At 39.9% G+C, this 9,054-nt stretch overlaps 1 long non-coding RNA gene across 1 annotated transcript; it reads right to left on the reverse strand.

The window, feature by feature from the left end:
• Nucleotides 1-377: 377 nt before the first annotated feature.
• On the reverse strand, nucleotides 378-8,851 carry LOC125482140. Its single transcript, XR_007261558.1, has 3 exons — nucleotides 8,717-8,851; nucleotides 5,045-5,108; nucleotides 378-406 (listed from the first exon to the last, which is right to left on the reverse strand). It is a non-coding gene; the product is annotated as an uncharacterized LOC125482140 (long non-coding RNA).
• Nucleotides 8,852-9,054: the final 203 nt, after the last annotated feature.

Below are 9,054 nucleotides of genomic sequence, written 5' to 3' on the forward strand. Positions count from 1 at the left end.
GAACCTAATACCAAACATCAAGACACTTGTCTAATAGATCTGAATGCAGTTCTATTTTCAAAATTTTAATGACAAATGTGTATTTTTAAAAGATTGTACTTACTCCCAGAATTATAGTTCGCAACTATCAATATAAAGAAAAAAAAAGGAACTTGAAGGTTTGTTTTTAAACAATTTAAGAAACAAATAATTTCTATGCATGCAAGTTTGAGACATTTAAATGAAGCTTCATGAATTGGAATGAAACTTGATACTGACACTTCAAAGAATATTAAAAATGGTGTACTTAAAATAACTAAAATACACATATTCTGAATTTTATATGACGATATTATAAAAGAATTTTGTGTCTAAGCAAAATTAACTTACAAATCTTTTTTCCAAAGCATCAAAACAGCCCATCATCCTGGAAATAAAAAACAGGACTTAAATAACCACATACAGAAAAGTGAATCAAGCTGTTTATTCCAGACCAACATTTCATGTAATATGGAGAATTCACCTCTGACTCAATGACCTGGCTCTTCTGTGAAGTGGCCATCACTGTTGGATTGCTGCCCCAGTCCTACTTTTCTAAACCATGGCTCAACTCTAAATTTCTGGCCGGGTCTTCTGATTTGGTGTCTTAAGATTTGCTGAGCAAATTTTCAATAGGTGATCTTCCTTGTAGCCTAAATAACTGAGGGTTGAAGACAGACCATGGTCCCTCTTTATGGTACCAGCTGCCATAAGGCAAGTTCAAGGGGATGAATGAATGGGTGGGGTGATAGAGTGTATAGGTGGGTATAGTAGCAGGTTGGTGAGGGAATAGGTCGGTTGGGTAGCAGCTGGATAGGCTACTAGGGCAGCTTGTTTGGAAGCTGGCAGGAACCTGACTTCAGCATTTAACTTGAGTGTATATGGTGTTGGAAACCACTACTCAGTGAAACTTGAAACTATTCAGCGTTATAAGATGGCACCGGAGAGCGGCAACACTTTGCATATAACATGCGAAAAAACACTTTTCACTGCATTTTTATATAGATGTGACAAAAAATCTCAATCTACAGAACTGATAGTAATGCTATTAACAGAAGTTGAAATAATTCAATGTATTTTGAATACTGGATTCTGTCTTTAACTGTCAGTGTGTGTGTTTCTACATTCTCTTGCAAATTGTCAGGCTGAACATGTCAAGAAGACAATGGGTTTGATAAACCTGTGCAATTAACATGCTGCAATGTCTTTAAATACTGAAATATGACAGCTGTTTCTCTGCATAAGTGAAAGGCCGTGCCCGCAGAATATTTTCTGAGAATGTTTTCACTCCTTCAGAGCTTATTTCTCCTATTTTTGAGTTTTTAACCTTTGATTTGTCCTTTCTGGCTATTAGCCTTTTCAGCATCAGAGACACTTATGCAGTTCGGTTTCAGATCTCTGATGAGCGACAAGAGGATTAGCACCAGTAGTTGCAGCATGAGTAGCTTCCTTCTTCTCAACAAACTGTGGCTCCTTGGGACAGGGGGAATGGAAGCTTGTTCAAGATACCCAGGATTCTGCTGTGATGTCTTTATTCTTCACTAGTTAAGTCTCCCACACATTTTTGTCACCTATTAGTAGGGTCAGTGATTGGCTCCTTGGAGGTGAGAGCTAAACAAAATGTCTTAAAAATTTTGACCAGCCCTATCATTGTCACCCACGAAATATGCAACCAAAGCCACATAAGCACAAGCACAGTCATTGCGCACATCATCTGATTCTGAAGATGCAGTTTAGTTACCTGGATAAATCTGGGGATGCCTACATTATGCACCAGTAAGTGTGTCCAGACTGTTTACGTTTTGCTGCATTTGCGCAATTTATCACAGTAGGAAGAACTAGAACCATTGGAGGAGCAAACTGAAACCACACTGCATCTTCAGAGGAGGAGGACAAGGTGCAACAAAAAGAGCAGGAGGAAAGGGAGAAGTATTGAGGCTACTTCTAGTTTCTTCCTTAGCTGCCAAGGATGCCTGGAACCCTAACTTTTGTGGCCACACAACCGTTAGGAAGGGTCTTAGCTTTATTGAAATATCTGGTGGCTTTGTACAGAGGGAAGTATTTCAATGTGGTTGATACTTCTCCCTTAATACTCTCCTAAGTAGTAATTAATCAGATTTGATGGTTTCAAGAACTTCCCACTTGGGAACCCCACAGGGTCCGATGTAATGCTCCTTCATACCAGCTTCTGTAATCCTTGTTGACTTAAATTCAGCAACAAATTGAATAGGGTGTAAAACCAACAGGTTAGGTTTTGACTGGTTTTGATGAGTTAACATTTTCCCCATTGGGCAGGGTACAAATCTAGCACATTGGCTTGCACTTCTGGAAGTCACTGTCATGCACAGACCCTGGAAGGCTGTGCAGCAGAAAAAGATAATTAGCAGGTTAGCTGGGGCAAACACATTCAGGCATATTTATCTAACTCACACTCCCAAAGCCTGTCCGCTATGTTAACTTGCAGAGGATGAGTGCAGCTCCAACAACTATCAAGACGTTTGGCACTATTCAACACAAAGCAACCCTTTTTATTGGAACACTTTTGAATGCCTTATAACACTCACTCCCTCCATCACAGGTAGATAACAACAACAGTATGTGCCATTTAAAATACAGGGATAGCAGCAACTTCTAATCCTGCTAACACTATCACCTCAAAGAACAAGGGCAGCAGGCATGTAGGAACACCACTACCTACAAGTTCCCCTCCAAGTTACACATCTTTTGTACTTGAAATTATATTGGTGTCTATTCATTATTGCCAGATCAAAACCCTCAAAATACCCTCACTATCATCACTGAGTGTACCTGCACATGTGGACTGTAGCAGTTCCAAACGTTGAATCACTGCTATCTTCTCAATACCATCAGACGTATTCCAATAAATGCTTGTCTTACCGTCACAGTCCACATCACAAACAGTTATAAAACAAATCTGAGGCAGAGCGTACATCTGGTATACCAATGCTAAATGCACTGCACTCACTCACCTGCCTCAATACAAAGCAGTCTCATATCCTTCTCACTGACAGGGGCAACAATCGGAAGAGAAGACACTGGGGCATTTAATATATTGTTAAACAGCCAAGTGATAATCCTTGTGCGACTACAAGTTGTTTCTCTTTTTCTATTCCTTCAACCTAGTGTTCCTTCTGCAGCTTCAATAGGGTTTGAGGCCTGATGTTCATTCCCTTGCTGACTGCTGAGATACTTATAGCCTTATGTTTTGAATCCACCAGGAGCCAGCCAAGGATCACTCAACTACACCTACAATGCAAAGTCAAACTTGGCTAGTAAAAATCACATCAGGAGTCAGCACGAGGCACTCTCACTTTAATTTAGCCCAAAAATCGGAAGACTGCGTGCACTTTCAACAAAATTCCTACTTCCGTGCTCCTTTTCTCCATCTTAATTCTCAGGACCCACTTGCACTTTCTTGCTAACCAAGAGATGAAGAGCACTTTGCTGCACTTCAGTAAGACACTGAATGGCCAAAGAAAGGTAGTTGTCCATCTGAAGTTGATATAATGAGTGCAAAGGCCATCAGTCAAGGCCAGCATGCATGTAGATGCTTGATGCATTTGAAGCTTCGTGCATTTGGCCACTCCCTCCATAGATGTAGAAATCACTGCAAAGGCCTGTGACATCTGAGCATTTACAGTGAAGCTGAACTTTTCCAATTTATCTCCAAAATACATGCAAAATACCTCTGAAAATACTGTCATAACATCACAAATTTTCTGGAGATGCCAAAGGACAGCCTTGTCCGCCAACAATCTGAGGCTCAGCCCGTCTCCTGCTGAACAAAACTTGGCATGACTCCACTGAAAATTGTCTATTTCTGTTCCATGCTCCAATACTTGGTCCTACTCAATTTTAATATATTAAATTCCGTCCGTTATTTATAAATGGCAAGGTGGAGGGTTCTCAGTTTTCTCATTATGAAATCATCCTTTTCCATTGCTTGCTAACATCAAGTCAGCATGAATGTTTTAAGTCATGTATCTGTCTGATATCTCATTCTATCATCAGGTAGCTGCGAGACCCATATGTTTGAAATTCTGCTCATCTCCAGAGCATCCTCTGACATAGCAGTCACGATTGTGATGCCTGATTGGGTACCTCCATTTTTTTGTACTCTTTGTCTGCAAAGAAAGAAAGAAAAATGTCTTAAATATGAAAAAAATTAATGTCTTGAGAGGATGGAATGATAACATATCTGAAGAGTCACTGAGCTGGTTGGGTGTGATACGGCAAAGAGTGGCATTGGAGGGTTGACCAGATTAGGATGTGAGCAAATGTTTTGATAATAAATGGACAGGTTCACTTGCGAGGTGTGTTGCTGTGAGGAATGTTGTGTCTGAGAATCCTGGGTGTCAGATGAAAGGGATTTGCAGTTGAATCTGCCATGTCACCTGCCTTTCAGCACTGAAGAATTTACCGCAGTACCAATATCCAGGAGCAGGACACCACAGTCCTACCTACTGCTGATCTCTTCTGTCAATTCCAGCTATGCTTACTTCATACTATCTAGTGTTTACAGAATGTTCCCACTGAGCCTGCAGCATGATGTTCAGGGATGCAATGGAGAACTCAGGGGTTGGACGAAGACTTCCCTTATTGATACAACATCTTTCAATTGGTTCGTTCTCTTGATTGTTGTAGAATTCTTCTTTTGCTGGCCATTGCAGGTCCAGTGAAGCTTTAAAGGGTAAGTGCAGATGGTCACAATGTCCGTGCATTGTAATTCATTGGGAAATTTGGAAGTGGAATGATAAAACGTGGCTTAGTTAAAACACCTCTGAAAAGCTTAAACTGTAATAATCCTGATGCAGTGCTGGTCCTGCCCAGCTGCAAGGAGGAAAATCAATAAAATACAGTCCAAAGTTTCACAACAAATTAATTTAGTATAATACTGAACATGCAATTGAAATGTTGAGATAACTTAACCAATTTACATTTAAAAAAATTAATTTAACTGTATGTTTTACGCTAATGTTATCTAAGTAAGAGACGGGGTACTGACCATTTTACGACTTTGGATGCTCCAGGAAAACGACTGTCCTCACGCAGAATTTTTACGCACATGCCTGTAAAACATTATAATGATCAAAATTAATTTTAGATATTTCAGATGCTCGCAATATAAAAGTAATGAACACAAATTTAATTAATCATACCTTTATTTACTGCATTAAGGTAGGACAAAAAAAACCATTTGAATTGTTATGGTGTAAATAAATCTTAGTAATTTATGAGAACATAACACCATAAGAAATAGGAGCAGGAGTAGGCCATCTGGCCCCTTAAACCTGCTCTGCCATTCAATAATGGCAGATCTTTTCCATGGGCTCAGCTCCACTTACCCACCTGCTCACCATAACCCTTAATTCCTTTTCTGTTCTATCTTTGCCTTAAAAACACTCAATGAGGTAGCCTTAACTGCTTCACTGGGCAGGAAATTCCACAGATTTACAACCCTTTGGGTGAAGAAGTACCTCCTTAACTCAGTCCTAAATCTACTCTCCCTTATTTTGAGGCTATACCCCCTAGTTCTAGTTTCACCTGCCAGTTGAAATAACCTCCCTGCTTCTATCTTGTCTATTCCCTTTATAATCTTATGTTTCCATAAGATTCCTCCTCATTCTTCTAAATTCCAATGAGAATAGTCCTATACTATTCAATCTCCCCTCATAAGCCAATCCTCTCAATTCTGGAATCAACATAGTGAAACTCCTCTGCACTCCCTCCAATGCCAGTACATCCTTTCTCAAGTAAAGAGACCAACACTGTATACAATACTCCAGGTGTGGCCTCACCAGCACCCTATACAGCTGCAGCATAACCTCCCTATTTTTAAACTCCATCCCTCTCGCAATGAAGGACAATTTTCCATTTATCTTCTTAATGACCTACTACACCTGCAAAGCAACTTCCTGTGATTCATGCACAAGGACACCCAGGTCCCTCTGCACAGCAGCATGCTGCAATTTTCACCATTTAAATAACAGTCCATTTTGCTGTTTCTCATACCAAAATGGATGAACTCATATTTACCAACATTGTACTCCATCTGCCACTCACTTATCCTATCCATATCCCTCTGCAGGAGCAATTTACTGCAGGTGCTGGAATCTGAATTGAAAACAGAAAGTGCTGGAGATCACAGCAGGTCTGACAGCATCCATGGAGAGAAAGCAAGCTAATATTTCGAGTCTAAGTGACTTTTCAGCTCTGATGAAGTCATCTAGACTTGAAACATTAGCTTGTTTTCTCTCTCTGGATGCTGCCTGACCCGCTGTGATTGCCAGCATTTTTTGTTTTCAGTTTATATCCCTCTGCAGACTTTGTGTCCTCTACACACTTTGCTCTACCACTCATTTTATTGTCATCTGTGAACTTGGACACACCACACTTGGTCCCTAACTCTAAATATTCTATGGGAATTCTAAACAATTGCAGTCCCAACACTGTTCCCCGAGGCAAACCACTAGCCACTTATCACCAACCAGAAAAACACCCATTTATTCCGAGTGTTTGCTTTCTGTTAGTTAACCAATCTTCTATGCATACTATTACCCATAATGCTGTGCACCTTTATTTTATGCAGCATATAGGAGCCAATGAACTATTATTGCAATTTAGTTGATGACCTTAACTGCTATTGTGAGCAGACAAAAATGTAAGTTGAGTTAAAGAAGAAAGCATTCGAATGGAAGACAAAAGTTTAGTCAATGTATTTTCAAAGGAGGCAAGGGCAGAGGAAAGGCAGGGGTAGTGGAGAACAACGGGCTTTGACAGTAGAAGGTACAGCCATCAATGGTGAAATAAGAGACCCAAAAGGTACAGTAAGTCTTATTTGGAATAAAGAAGAAATTTGAGAGATGTTGTTGAGTTGGAGGAGACAGGAGACATATGAAGGGTCAAGGCTATATAGAGATTAAAACACAAGGCTTAGAATTTTTAATTTAATGCTTTCTGAGACCAGGAGTCAATTTGTCTTTGCAGAGGGAAAACAGAACTTAATTTGCGTGAGCATTGGAAAAGTTGAGTCTTTATTGGTTTGTCCTTGATCTGCTGTGATGTTATTTGTAGAAATCAAAAGGCGAACTTTTCAGATTTTCATTGTAAAGAAATTGACATTGCTATACTTCAAGATGGTGGTGGAGTAGGGTTCCTGAGCCCAGGGTTCGTCTGCTCCATGTGCTTTTTGTTTCTTTATTTTCTTCTGCTTACAGTCATAAAGTCAGAATTGTACAGCACAGAAACAGGCCCTTCGGTCTAACTTGTCCATGCCAACCAGATATCCCAAGTTCATGTAGTCCCATTTGCCATCATTTGGCCGATATCTCTGTAAACCCTTCCTTTTCATGTACCCATCCAGAAGCCTTTTAAATGTTGTAATTGTACTAGCCTCCACCACTATTTCTCTTTTCTCATTGTTTCTCTTCTTTTCCCTTATCACCTGTGAAGAGCTCAGTTGCGGCAATGGCATCGGTGGCAAGTTTGGGTTCTGGTGGCTTCTATAATCGATGAGGTGAGCCCAGCACCAACTTGCGGCTGCTGCAGTGGAGGGGAGTTTGGTTCCCCATGATGTCTGCATCCAGTGCAGATACATGAAGGCAGCAGCAAAGACGAGTTCATAGGAGACCTGGTGGCAGTGGTGATGGCTGCATTGGCAAGGCGGGCCCAGAGCAGACTCTTAGCAGTGGCAGCAGAGTTCAGTTTAGTCAATCTGGGACCTGGTGGCATTGGTGGCGGCTGCATTGCTGACGTCCAGCGAAGCCGCATGGTGGCGGCGGCGTCAGTGGTGGCAAGATGGCACTCTTCTGGCGGTGCAGCATGGGGACTGGTGGCTGGCTGCTCCAGGCCCATGACTGAGTAGTGAACAATAAGGATTGTAGTAGCTGAACTTTATTTCTTTATTTTTCTGCCTTTATATTCTATGTTTTGGTTTATTTTTCTGTGTTTTAAAATGGAGTCAGAAAGTAACGATACTCTCCAACACTTTTCACTGTATTTTATAACAAAATACACGCGACAATAAATAAATCAAATAAAACAAAAATGCTTTAGGTTGTGCCAAATGCAGATATGGATAACCATAAAGGTGTCTCAGATACCACTTACATTGGAAGGAAAATAGGAGCAAATAAAATAGCACCCTTCTTTTGTCTGCAATGAATTAATTCTTTCAGGATCATTGAGAGCACAGCAATGAGAAATTAGCCAAATCATGAAGATGTCAACAAATCAGCAACAAATTAATTTAAATGTTCTACAAGAAAACGTGACATGAATATAACACAATAAATAGGACACATTAACTGAGCAATTTAATGGAAATTTACATCCATCCTGATTCATTGGCTTGAAATATATCCATTGGTAATTCTGTGGAGGGTTAACAGTATAAGCAAACAAGCAGTACAGTAAACAAGGACAGTTGAATATTATTACACTGTACGATATAACTTGAAGAAATAAGTCTTTAGTCCAGCAAGTAATTCCTTGATTTAGCAAGTTAAATTTCTAAGTAACATTTAGAACATTTCTATTTTGGCTTCATGTTCTTCGAATCAACACCTTCAAATATGTGTTACATACTTAAGTTTTGTAGTCTGTATAATTGGGTCATTGTTTTGGTGTGACGACTCAGGGTTAACAAAGCATTATCATAAACTAGGAATTTGTCTACCTTCCAAGTATCGTGTTCTATAGGCATCTTCAGGAAATATCCCACGCAGATACGTAATGCATGATACTCCCACAGCCATCATTCTCTTAATGAAAACAAGGGATTGGTGTTGTGTTGTCACATCATTTGGAAATATTGCACTCCACTAGCAGCACAAAAAAGAGCATACGTTAGTGGAAAAATAAAGTAAATTACCCTAAAATTATTCCACTTCTGAAAATACCTCGCAAATCTCTTCTTCACAAATTAAAAGTAAATCAGACATTTTGCTATCAGCTTAATATTTAACATAGCCCAGACATTTTATTCCTGGACAAAAAGAAAGTGGAAGAACCAGA

The sequence above is a fragment of the Rhincodon typus genome, unplaced genomic scaffold, assembly GCF_021869965.1.
Source record: "Rhincodon typus isolate 14 unplaced genomic scaffold, sRhiTyp1.1 hic_rhity00006316, whole genome shotgun sequence".
NCBI lineage: Eukaryota > Metazoa > Chordata > Chondrichthyes > Orectolobiformes > Rhincodontidae > Rhincodon > Rhincodon typus.